Source organism: Lathamus discolor, chromosome 22, assembly GCF_037157495.1.
Source record: "Lathamus discolor isolate bLatDis1 chromosome 22, bLatDis1.hap1, whole genome shotgun sequence".
Lineage (NCBI taxonomy): Eukaryota > Metazoa > Chordata > Aves > Psittaciformes > Psittacidae > Lathamus > Lathamus discolor.
Window position 1 is genome coordinate 3,992,849 of NC_088905.1, and position 12,571 is coordinate 4,005,419.

Genomic DNA, 12,571 nt, shown 5'->3' on the forward strand with positions numbered 1-12,571 from the left:
CTTGCACTCATTTGTGGATGTGTTTTGTTCCCTGCTATGATAAATCGCATTGTCCAGGCACACAGTAAAAGACCATCCTGCCCTGCACCCGAGGCCCTGATCCTGTGAAAGTGTACCCATGTGCTTGAGTTTATACTCTGAATAAATTCACTGCAGCACACGTGTAAACCCTATTCTCACAAGATTTATGCACATCAATGGGGTTACGCATAGCGCATAACGTTAAGCACGTGTTTAAATCATCATGGGACTGGGAACGAAACATGCGAAGGGTGAAAGGGAAAATAGCTGGACAGAAAGGGGAATTAACATGCCATGTCATGGCAGTCGCATTCACAGGGCACAGTGCAACAACCGCCCAGATACCTGAACTAGTTCTAGTTCTTGCTGTTGCAGGAAGTGGTTTAGTCCCCACTAGCAAGCCACTCTGCTTAGCCTAATTTACCTACCAAAGCAAAGGGTGAATTAGCCTGGGCAAACCAAACACCAACACAGCTCCACAGCTTTTAGAGCATGCTACCTACCATTTACTGAGAGGTAACAATTGTGTAACTTTGGATCTGCTTAGTGCTTAATCTTCCACTTCATAATTTTCACTTCCCAGATACATCCAATTGCTTAATTATGGCCCTTCTTCTGTCGAAGTTGTTCTCCATAACCCGTGTATCTGCTCACTGCCCTCTGGCTGAAAACATCACTCAGGTGCCTCCAATCTGCATTAACAAACCCCTCACAGCTGGTGATGTGCAGCACAAAACGGGAATGAGGGGACGGACAGACAAGGTGGTTGCCCTAGTTCAGCTTACTCAAACCCAGCAGTGTCCAGGGAAAACAACCTTACCCGATTCTCCAAGTTTTTATACTAAAATCAAAACCCAGCCCTCTCCTTTTGCTCTTTTACACACACCACAGAAGCAAAAATATGCCCTCTAAGGCCCTCAAAGCTCAAATTACTGTTTGAAATTCATTCAAAGCCCAATGTCACGTTTAGCTTAGACCTTTGCTGACCAAACACCCCAATACCCCATTGTCCTAATTGCAAGCAGAGTGAAATGAGACCTTGGATTGAAATCTACGGAGAATCTGAAGGCTGTGAACCCAAGGGGAATTAAACCAGGACTACAATGAGTAAAGCCACCAGAGACTACTTAAGGTACTACTTGAGAGACAGCTTATCATGGCTGCAGACAGCATCTGAGAGTATTTTAGACCACAATTTTTCCTTTCCAGTACATGGCCAGCAAAACTTCATAGCTTCTCTAGAACCTCCCAGGAATGAAATAAGCCCAGACAGCAAGGTGAAGCCAAATGAGACTCAAAGCAGGATAAGGGCAATCTTGCTATCAGGGCTAGGGTGTTCTTTTATTTCAGGCATTATTTATTTAGGAGAATCACTTCAAGGAACAGATTCCATGAAAAGCCAAACAGCCCCACTCATTCAGAGAGCTTTCAGCACCCACTGAGCAGAGCCATTATCATTATCACCCAAAACATAGCTTTCTTCACACACAAAGCAACACCTTGCCCTATTCCTCAAGCACAAAACAGGATTTACCCTAAGGCAGCTCTGGGGTCACAGTTTCAAAACTACATTCATTACATCACAAAAACAGGGGAAAAGTAAATATAAAAAGAAATTTGAGGGGAAAACTTACCTGCCCTCTGCAAAACCCAGCACCACTGAGCCGGTTCTGAGGAGGAAGCTGCAATCAGGGGGAACTTAAAGCACCTGAGAGCAGACTGCTCCACAGGTGACCCATCAGGTCACCACACCCCTGCCCTCTCTTGAATTCCCTCTGGCTTGGCTATTCCTTTTGTTTAGGAAGAGGTTTGGCTGTGAAAGGTTGGATAAGGATGGATAGCAACATTCAAGCAGAAAGAAGGAGAAAATTAGAAAAAAGTAGTTTCTTTTCTGAATTTTAGCATGTCTGGAGTTAGAACCACCTTATTTTTGCGAAAGGGAGAATGAGAAACTTTAATTTTTTGATATTTTGGGTTTATCACAGTAATTTAATTCTTACATTACTGTTTTCTATGCATGTCTACTCATTTCTCTGTGTGCATTGCTCTGTGTTCAATCTCTCTGAAAGGGACAGGCCAGCATGCCCCAACGTTCTTTTTCTCTATGCATAGGAAGTCCTAAACCTTTAAGAAGCTCTTGTCTGCAGAGATTCAGTGTTTTGAGGTGTGGCTTTCCTGCAGCACATCACTGAGGAAGTGCACACCCTTGGCAACCATGGCAGTTTGATTTCTAGACTTGTTTATTTCTTTGCTTCCCTTCAGCACATTCAGTGAGTAATTGTGAAGGGAAAACTTGCCCTCTCCCAGAATTAGAAGCTCTAGGATATTTGAAACACTATAAAGACAAAACAGCAAAACCAATCTCATTTGCTTACTTCTCTGGAGAGATGCACTGAAGTCCTGCCAGCTGAAAAGAAAAATAACCCTAACGATTAAGAAGAGGCTGCATGGAGGGGAGGACAGGAGCATACACTTCACTCAGGCAGGCAGACTTGTTCCACCTGCTGAAGAGAGGAAATGAAATTAATTCCTCTTTGTTTTGTTTCTTCCTCCGTTACAGTAGAGTTAATGTCTTGTATTCCCCATCCCCACCTGCTGGTAGCAGAGAATTACCTATTTTCTAGGCTGGATCATAGAAGAACATGTTTAAAATGAAAACCAAAGTTGTGTGATGATGGGAAGAAGGGGGAAATTCGAGAAAGACAGAGAGATACTAAGTACTGCTCCAGTGCAGCTTTGGCTGAAGCAGGTAAGATGCATGTGGCACTTGGGCTTAATCCTGAGTCAAACTGGCCATTTGCCACAGGCCAGTGTGACTTGCAGCTGCCCTGAATGAAAGCAGGAAATTGCATTTTTGCTATTTATAAACTGTGAGAGTGAAAGAACATGAATACTGTACGCCTCTCCCAATCCCATCTGTGGGGTTTTAAGTATCTTATAAGCCCCACTAGATTGTACTTCTCAGATCTTGTAAGGGCATTCTCATCATACCAACCCGTAATATGGTTCAGCATAATTGGACCATTGTCTTCCATTATATTAAACTGGATAAATTCCCTTTTGGGTCATAGCTCCTCTACAGCTCAAACTGAAGCGGTTCTTTATTTCAAGTAGTAGGAGCCAGAGCTGGTTTATCTGCATTGACTCTGTCACCACATGGCTCATTGAATGACAGTCACAAAATCCTAATAGGGGTTACAGGGCTTATTTTCTCCCACATTTATTCAAACTTTGCACTTTAATGTGCATCAAAAACACAACATAAGAACAAAGCATCCAATCTCAGGCAAAGTCAGCCTAACACAGCAAGGTTTCTCTCTAAATCAACCCAGTTTCTATGCAGCCTAATAAAAAGATGTCTCAGGAAAAAAGAAAATCTACCAGCCACTGCAATATAGGTGTTGTGCAACACAAAGGAATGGGTCTGCTTCCACTGCAAATGTGGGCTTACTCCACCAGCTGAAGTTTAGTACCAAAAATCGCTTCTTGCTGCAAACATGAAACCTAGGCTGGCTTTATAGTAAGATGTATTCATACAGATCCTATGCCTTGTAAAGGGGTAGCTCGAGTTGCAAGCAAGACCCTTTAATCTGTAGCATTCCTGTTCATTGCAGTTTCCCAGCTGAGCCACCTACGAGGGTTTACAATGAAGCACTAACTTACCCAAGTGAGTTGTTCAAACAGATTATGGCTTGTCAAATTTCCCCAAGTAGAGCACTGTTAACTAGAGACGCCGGTGCTGCACTACCTACCAGCTGGGAAAAGAATTTAGTTTCTACTAGATATTGTGTAGTTCACCTTTTCAGGGCAGGGAAATTCCCCCAGGGATGGGAAAAGCTACAGCTGATGAGCACATCTATCAAAATAATAAAAAAGGCACTTGTGATTGTACCAAGATAATGACAGGAAATAAAAAGATTTCATGCACTGAACACTCCAGTATATTTAATCAAAGAGCTGCTCCAAAGGGGCTTCCTAACTAAGAACTTGCTGTGGCATTTTGGAGCTTCTGAAACGGGATCCCTCCTGTCACTGTTGTGTTTGGTAATCAACCCTATAACCTTTGTAAGCCTCAAGTCCTTCCATGTCCGGTCCTTTTGCCTTGTCTAGCAGAGGCTTATTAAGACTTGTGTCTCCAAAGCAGCTAAAAAAGGGACAATGCCATTCAACAATGCCATTCACAACACCTTATAGTCAGATCCCACAAAACATGCAAATGTACTTTGTAAGCAAATTAAGAGATCACCATCACTTAAAGAGGTTGGAAACTAACCTCATGTTTTTCATAGATGGAGTGAAATGGGAAGAAGGCACAAAGGAAAGGAGTTGCGAGAGTCTATCATCTGGCTCCATCCCTGGCAGTGGTCAAGGCCAGGCTGGACAGAGCCTTGGAAGAAATAGTCTAGTGTGAGGTGTCCCTGCCCATGGCAGGAGGCTGGCACTGGGTGATCTTAAGGTACTTTAGAACCCAAACAATTCTATGATTCTATGAACTGACTTCTGTCCTTTTCATTCTGGAGGCATTCTTTTAAGGGAAGCCTACAGGTATCTACAGTCTCTTTATCCTCTATCTGGCAGCATCCACTTTCAAACTGTATGGCCCCTCTGCAGAAAAGACCCAGAAAACTTTCCAGCCCGGACTCAAACACTGCCTACCAGAACAATAGAGGGCATCAGGCTGTGGCTGAGCATGCTTGATGCACCTCTGAATGGGCTAGAACAGAGTCCAAAAAAGGAATGATTACCTCCCTTCACTTAAACATCCATTCTTTCTTAATAAAGTATCCCAGGCATTGAATTTCAGGCCCAGTGTTTTCAGGGATATACGGGTTATTTCCAAGCCGAGCTATTACCAGTGCATGCGATGACATTAATATGAGTAAATGCAGGAAAAAGGATGAAATAAAACATATCCTATTGAAGGAAATGAGAGCTCCTTAAGAAAGAAAAACACACATAGGAAAGACGTGGGCATATCAGGATACAAATGGGACACTGGGGAGTGCCGGATTCCACAAGCATGATGTTATTGAAGTGTTTGATACCAGAGTAAGCACCTGCAGATATGAATTACATCCTTGTTCAGACCACTAACATCGGAGTACTGACATCTCAGGAAGTGCTTATGTTATATTTCAAATACCACTGCCAACTGCATAAATATCAAATAAATCAATCATAGATATAAAAGACATTATCTTAAGGACTTTAAAAAGCTGAACAAGCCACCTCTCTTCTCAAAGTAGTACCACCCTTAAATCATTTGGGCTTTTTCTGTCAGCTGCACCTGAAGAGCAGGATCATTAGTGCTGTTGACCATCAGACATTAAATGCTTCACTTCTGCACATGGAGCTAGAATTGGTATAGAAATAGTTAAACCCACTAACAGTTCAGTGATCATGTCAAAGCTTTTGCACATTGGAAATGTACTTTCCACTGCCTTCAAGAGGTGCTCATTTCATTTGAACACATGTAGAAACTGAGGCACCAAATTATGAAAAGACTTGTGTGATATCGAGAGAGCTCTGGAGCGTCATGAGCAACACAAGCTCAGGACCAGACCTCCTACTGCTTATTAGACCTCACAGTCTTTATTTTCAGTGTATTTTCAGAAGTTATTTACTACTAAAGATGATGCAATCTAGATAGATTCTTGTGATAGAAGGGCATTATCAGCTGCATTTATTGTGTAAAAAAACTATTAGACTCTTAGTTCATCTCATTTTAAAGAGATCTTGGGAGTTAACTGAAAGCGTCTATTCTGTGCCAAAAAAAATCAGGCTTTCAGTTTCTGCTCCAATTTTAAGTATTTTTAAAATTAAAAGCTACAAATTTGCACACAAATACAAAAAAAAAAAAAAATAATAAAGGATTGTAATAATTCCATGAGCTTTAATAAACAGATTTTACCAGTGTTCCAGAATTTTGGATTTCTTTTCAATTTAAGGGCTCCCCATAAGCTCTTATTAGATTAATTTGTTATTTTTGCTTGCTTGCCATGGGAGTCTTAATTACTATTGCTTCAAATACAGCTACAATCCATCTTAATCAAGCAGGGACTATTTGGCCATAGAGCTAAATCATCTGGTGCAATCAGGTTTTCAAAGTTTGTTCTGCAGTGAAAAACTGGCTGAGGAGGGAAGCAAAAGTAAATCTATCTTTCTACATTTTGTTAGCAGCAGCAGGAAGATGAAGTGGCCATTCTACTAGAGATGTATAAGAGCTCAGAGGTTTTAAGCAGAAGTACATTCTGAGCCACAGAATGTGGGAGATGTGAAGACAAAAAAAGGGCCTGCTTCAAAGGAATAGAATTGGAATGAGTCTGTGAATTAAAAAGGAAGCATCAGTAGAATCGAAACTTCACTACTGGTGAGAATCTCTCAAACTCCTAAGAACACCAATTTTCCACCCCCAAGTAATTTCCAAGTAGAAACCTTTACAGGACTACTATTTTCCATGGAGTACACAGGGAATTCCAGGAGAAGTTCTGGTCCAGCCTCATCGCTGTTATGCTAAGCTTTGTTTTCAGAGAAGAACACTAACATGACTTGTCAGTCACTCTGGAGATAGCAGAAGTATTGCAGACCAAGCAGCCCATCTGCTGCTTTAAAGGCTTCAGATGCTCTGGGAATTGCCAGTGTCAGAAGTCTGCACTATTATTGAGTTTGCTACATTTGTTCTGTGGCAGAAATGAAACATCTGAAGAGGTGGTTGCATCACAGTTCTGGACAACAGTTCCAAGGGCTGATCTTACAATCACACCTTTTTCCCCTACTGAAATAATACAGTACCACTTGGATGTTCCCATCTAGAACCCACTGCAGCCAACAGGAGGATTTCCTCTGATTTCAGTATGCTTCAGAACAGTCCCTCTCTTCTTACAATCTTATATAGCTACTACACACTTTGTTATTAAATTATTTCATAACCTGAATGTAGCAGTAATAGGCACAGTGTATTTAGTGTGTGTTTAATATGATTACATAATTTTAATGGGTTTTGGCAAAAGTCTTTTAAAATCCTGTGCCAATTTCCAGTCACCAGTTTCAGTGCCAGTCCCTCAGCAACTGGACAAGCTTCAGGATCCTTCTTGTTAAGAACAGAGTCTGCCTGGGACAAAACACTTCCTAGAAAGATTAGATATCAAATAGGAATAGAGAAAACACCTGTAGGGATCAACCTTCTTTTATGATTATAGAGTACCATAGCCTTTGAGTGAGAAAACCAAACTCAATTAAGCTTTTGCTTGGTTTTGTTTTGCTAAGGAGCGACTGAAGGTGCCAAACAAAAGATTTTAGATATAAAAAGTCTCTCTTTGCTCATCAAACAAATCTGGGGCAGTAGAATGTGGTTTGCCCAAAAAACCAATGGGAACATGACTCAGGAGGCTCCTTTCTAATTCAGCTCCATGGTCCAATTCAAGCCACTCATGAACCACCAAGTGTCCTGCCCTGGGGCATATCTGTCCAGGAAGTTATTCTTCTAGGGTTTATTACACCGGGATGTGTTTTTATTTTATATCCTGTAAGGTAATTGTGTGAATTAAAGATGAACAGTTCAAAACTTGCCAAATCCAACTTGCTTTTAGCTCCTTAACTGTCTGTCTGCAAAACAAACTGTGCACCTTTGTGAAACCGCAAGCTCATCAGCTTTTACGAGAGCAAGGAAAAAACTCAATCTGCTGATCTGCACTACTAAATTTAAGGATTATACTTCTCTTTGTTCCGAGATTTTCATTTGATATAAAAAAAACTTATCAAGTGCCTCCTTCATTGATTGGGAACCAGTCCATACACAAGAGGAAACACAATACTGTTAGAGCTCAGACATTGTTCATATGGCTGCTGTCCCATTGATCCACCCAAATCCCTCCATCCTCTGGTCTTCTCAGAGTTTTTTTCTCCTCTTAATCCTCAAAAAAACCCCTAAATTCAGAGTTTCCAAGGAAGCTTTCATAATTAAGATTTCATTAGCAGTTTGCATAGAAAACAAATTCATCTTTCTGCAGCTTTACTGTCAAAAATGAGACATTCCACTCCTAGAGTTCAGTTCACAAGATACAATAAGAGTGGGGAAAAATGTAATGACAAAAACAAAGGAGGTTCAAGTTTCCTTAAAAAAAGTCAAAGCCCCCCCTCCCCTCTGTTCAGCTGCAGTAAGGTGAAAGGCTAAATGTGGACAGAATGGTAATATGTAAGCGGTTTCTAAGCTTTCTGGTGGGAATACTTAACAGCCTAAGTATGTTTCCCCTGGAGACCTTCTCCACCATTTGGTCCAATTTCTTACTCCAAGAACTGAACCAATTCATGATGTAATGCTCCAGGGAAAACATTCCTCTTGAAAAAGAGTATCTTCCTAGGGAGAAGTTTGAAGAAAACATCTTAATATTGTTTAAACAGCTTTTGGCACGGTCATAGTAGTTGTGCTGCATTCAATACTGAAAGCAGAAGAAAGGCAGGCTAAAAATATGGAAAAGGAAAGTTTCAGGATTTGGTTTAAGGCTTTTCCTCAACTACCACCCCAGCTCCCAAGCTCTTGCTGATCCTTAGTGGAATGAGGGAAAAGAAATGTCCAGAAGCAGAGATTTTCTTTGCTAATAGAAGACCAATTTAAGACATTGGCTATTCCGTGTGTCAGTGTAAAACCACATATTTAATTCTGCCTAAAGCCTTATCATTTGCTTTAACTCTTATACAAAGGTGCAATTCCAAGGCACTTAACGCCACAGATCTGGCTGTGACAGAGGCTCTTTGTGGCTCTATTAAGAGGCACTATGCCAAACATTAGAAAAAGCTCCTGGCAGCAATGCTCTCATTTGCTTAGCTCGCAGTATCTTGCACACGCAGCCATTCTCTGTGCTACCAACTGCTCTGCTTCCCCCTTTGGATCCTCACTCTGTGAGGCAACTTGTCATTTCTGTGACTGGCAAGAGCTGGACATTGGGGTATGGAGCAAGAGGAGGAAGCACTGGAATGAGAGAAGCAAGGTAAGCGAGGCAGAGCAGAGGGCAGAACACTCCAAACCCGAGGCAGTGGAAACACAGTGCTTCTGCACTGGGAAACTCCACGAGGTACAACAGACCTCTTCTCCTGTGAGAAGCAAGCAGCAGGAGGTACAAAAGAGAAATGTAAAGTGAACATTTGGGCTTATATTCCATAGCTTATATTATGTAATGCTTGGAATTAAGATAAGCTACACGTACATTACCTACTCCTTATATAAACCTTACAAAGCTTTCCTGGCAAAACACACCATGGGTACTTAAGATTTTTTTCTTTTTCTTGAGGGGAGAACAAAATGAGCTTTTTATTCATCATTCATATTTGTACCCACACGATTACTTTTTCCTCAATAGCACACACGAGGATACTCAACCTATCCAAGGCACAGTTCAAATGTGAATTCCCTTACAACCCTAATAGATTTGCATTAGTGAATATTATTTACTACCAGAACTCAGCATTACTGACCTTCTGAACATGGAACTAAGTGCATTTGTTTGTCCAAACATTTGTGTGACATAGGCAGGTTATTTATGACAGAGTGAAACAGGGCTTCAAAAGTGTCTTCAGTATAACTCAGTTGAATTAATGGATGGTGATATTAGATCCGTATTTTTCACCCTGATGTTACAAGTGCTGGCAAATAAATAGAAGACAAAGAGCAAGGAAACTGGGTAACAATTTAATTCAAGAACAGAACAAAACCAAACCCATATCACAGAGGGGACAAAAAGCCCAATTTTCTGATTCCTACCCTTGTTTATTCACTACATCATTAGGGCTTTGAAGGAATGATGTCTATCCACTCCTGCAACTTCTCTTTGGACTTGGAGACCCTGTTTGTAATCTTTAATGATTTGATCGCAATGATGTAAAAAATGAGGCTCATTTATGTGCTTAAAATATTAAGAGTTTTGCATATTATTTGTTCAAAGGGATTTTTGTTTGCAGGGTGGGATTGTGAGAAATAACAGCTTTGGTTGCAGGGTGGAGGCTGTCTGGGCATGGTGGCTGTTCTGATCATTTAGTTTTACTCCTTCACAGCCTAAATTAAAAATTGTTATTATTAATATGGCTCTTCGGGCTATAAAACATGTTGCACAACGTGAAGTATCCCAGTAACACAGTGCAAGGATTTCACTGAACTGCTTAGCAATGCTAAAACCAGCAGTAAGCCTGCACCATAACAGGGTATTTAAACTAAGCTTTAGTGGAGCTGGAAGCCAGTGCATAGCAGGCTCCTGTCAGGAGGTTTTACTGCTGGTTTGCTGGGTCTTGTGTTTGTACATTTTTCAGTTTCTTGGTAGACCCTAAACTTTTAAAGCCTTGAATCACAGCTATTTATCACCCATCAGGGAGCTCCATAAAATGTATTTTCCTTCAGAGAGACTATTCTCATTAAAGAAAAAACTAATTTTAAAAAGAGACAATATGTATTTTTTGAACTCTCCAATCTAGCCCAGCTAAGAGGGATTCTTAAAACTAAATACTATGAGCCACAAAAAAATTAATGCCACCTGCAAGCTGTAAATATGTGTATTATTTAATTTTTTCCAAGTATTTTCTTTGGCTGTTACATTCAGCTGAACAAGGCCTAAGAATTGTCAAACTGAATTCTTGTTTCAGAGTAGAGCTCTAACTACTGCCAGTTTGAGTGAAACACACATCCAGGTTTAGGGAATATGTTTTATTTATTTTGGCTGCAGTGCAGGGTAGAACATTTTCCATCCCATCCGAATGCAGTCAAAAAGGTTTTGAAATATTGCACAATAAAAGCCATTCATTATATCTGTCTCCTCTCCCTTCCAAAAACAGAACTGGCTGACCAGTTCCAAATCTGTGCAGGGGGCAGGAAGATGGGAGTCAAGGGGTCACTGGAAATAACCCAAGACTAACACCAGGTTTTTCAGGTTTGAGTTAGGGAATATGTTCCATGCCCTCATTCCCAGTGCGCACAGGTTTTTCTTCTTCCCCCTCCAAAGCCTGGCTAAAGTAGTTCATTGGTCTGTTATGCACAATTTACAGGACTTAATTACAAAACTAATACATTAGCCTTCTTGTCTGCAAGTCACAGGCACAACTTCATCTTTCCCCCTGGGACACAGTGAAATTAGACCTTACCTTGTTTCAAGTGAAAGCATTTTGATTTGCACTGTTTACCTCCTCCTCTTAAAAACGTGCAATTTGAAGGAATACGCAACTACACTTTACTGTTTTAGATTGATTTCCATTGCCCACCTACCTGTTAGCAGCTTGAAAACAGGATTCTTTCACTGCCCACTCCTGCTCTGTGTGCTTAAGCTACACTTGACATACTTCAGTGGTGCTTTTTTTTCCTTCCTCTCTCCATTTCCCTGTACATGGATCTAACAATGCTTTTCTGTTTGCTTCCTTGGGCACAGATCAGTTCATCACTAAACTCCTTCCAGGTTTAAGTGAAGTATCAGAGTGCTAAAGGATTCAGAGTGAGAGGTGGAAAAGCAGACCACAATTCTTTTAGTGCATTTCTAAACAGCAGCTAGAATAAAATAACATATAAGTGTGAAATTTATATGTCACACTTAGGCGGTTCAGTATGCCCTTCTATGGCCCAATTAGTCAGAAGCAAGTAGAGAAGAATAAGCTGAAGACCAGGTAAAGCTTTAGATACAACTGACGTTTAAGAAAAAAAGCAGAAAAAACCATACAATTCTTGTTATTTTCTTTCCCCCACTTACCATGACTGTCAGGTTGGGGAAACTACTTCCATTAACTCCCATGTGAGAAAACTTGGTCATATCCTCTCCACTTTTGTGCATCTTCCTTGTGGCAAAATATTGGCATAAGACAATTCCTGGAACACACTAACACTTTCCCTTTAAAATTTCCTGAAATATTCAAATGTGGGTATTGTTGTTCTTTGTATCTCCACCTCACATTAAGCAAATTGAAGCAAAGACCATGCCAGCTGTGAAATACTCCTTACCACTCAGAACTCAGCTGAGAATGTATCAAGCCTGCACTTCACAGGATAGCACAAGTGATGTGTAATTACTCTTCCTTATTAACAACATCATAATTACAGAGCAGCAAAATAATCAGTCTTTCTAGGAGCCACACTTGTCCTTTCTGTCAGTCAGAGCATGATAATTACACAGCAATCTGGTAAATTCAATTATTGGGCAATATCCACTTAGTGCTATTATCCTACTTGAAGCCATTTAAAGCCTATACAATACAGCACTTAACATCAGTCAAGTACTTTTTAAACACAAAGTAAGCTTTGTAACAATCTTCTAAAGAGGAAAAATACTCCCTTTAGAAGAGTAGAGACAGTAGATGAAAGATGAGACTGGCCAACACCATTGGTTTGTTTAGATGCCACTATAATACACAGACTGACATGGAGCTCAATAATGCACAAAGGTCAAAACAGTGATGCAAGTCGAAGGTGGCAAAGACTAGCACTGGAAAGCACACCAACAGCCAAAAAGGACTCCAAACTTAAAATATCTCAACACATGTCTGCAATTGGCACACAATATACCTTGAATTTAATTCCTACACC